Here is an 886-nt window from a genome sequence, read left to right as displayed (position 1 = left end):
ATCACCTTGAGATTTTCACATTCAGATTTCAAAGACTCCCATGTGGACGACAGGTGGAACGCACGATTTAACATGGTCTTGAGTAGCGATTTCTTGTACCTTTTATCGACATGGCTTTGGTGGTGAAGCAGTAGGCCAGTGTTAGTTGGTTTACGATAAACACTAGTTTCCAGTTTGCAGCCCTTTTTGAGGACTTCCATACCGATAAATGGTAACCTGTTATCAGACGCTAGTTCCATGGTGAAATTTATGGATGGATGACAACTATTAAGCGTTGATAAGAAATCCTCTGCTGCTGGTACATTTTTCATCGTAGCAAACATGTCGTCCACTTACCTTCTGTAAAATTCAGGGAGCTTGTTGTCTTGATCTAGTTTCTCCTCGATAGAACAGAGAAATGCGTTTGCCATGAGTGGACCCAAAGGGGAGCCTATTGCCACGCCGTCGATCTGTTCATAAAGTTTACCATCAAACTGGAATAGTTGATTCATAGTTGCAACTTCTAGAAGTTGAACCAGGTCAGGCTTTGTAATGTTAAGATTGTGTGTAACATTAAACCAGTTGTCAACAAACGCCTTCTCAGGGATGACATAGAGTCATCGAAACGTTGTGTAAAGTTTCTTTCGCTCTTTTTTATCATTAGATGTTTAATTAATGAAACTGTTCCTCAAAACTCTATATTTCCTTATTTATCCCGCTTTTATTGCCTAATAGACTTAAATGCTCTCGATGAAAACCAATGCAAATTTAAAACATAACAAATATTGTTGGCAATCAAAATCGTTTATCACACGTGTGATATTTCCTTTTTACTTTGCTAATTTCACAGCTTCTTTCTTTGTTTAGTTGAAAATAAAAACATTACTCACCAACTGGAATAATAAAC

The 886-nt window shown here is 37.6% G+C and overlaps 1 pseudogene; it reads right to left on the bottom strand.

The window, feature by feature from the left end:
• LOC138055570 (uncharacterized) overlaps positions 1-593 on the bottom strand; it is a 1,218-nt pseudogene extending 625 nt beyond the window's left edge.
• Between the last annotated feature and the right edge of the window lie 293 nt (positions 594-886).

The sequence above is a fragment of the Montipora capricornis genome, chromosome 1 (genome assembly GCF_036669925.1).
Source record: "Montipora capricornis isolate CH-2021 chromosome 1, ASM3666992v2, whole genome shotgun sequence".
NCBI classification, from domain to species: Eukaryota; Metazoa; Cnidaria; class Anthozoa; order Scleractinia; family Acroporidae; genus Montipora; species Montipora capricornis.
The sequence above is the reverse complement of the archived record's forward strand: the minus strand, read 5'-3'. Positions and strand labels throughout refer to the sequence as shown.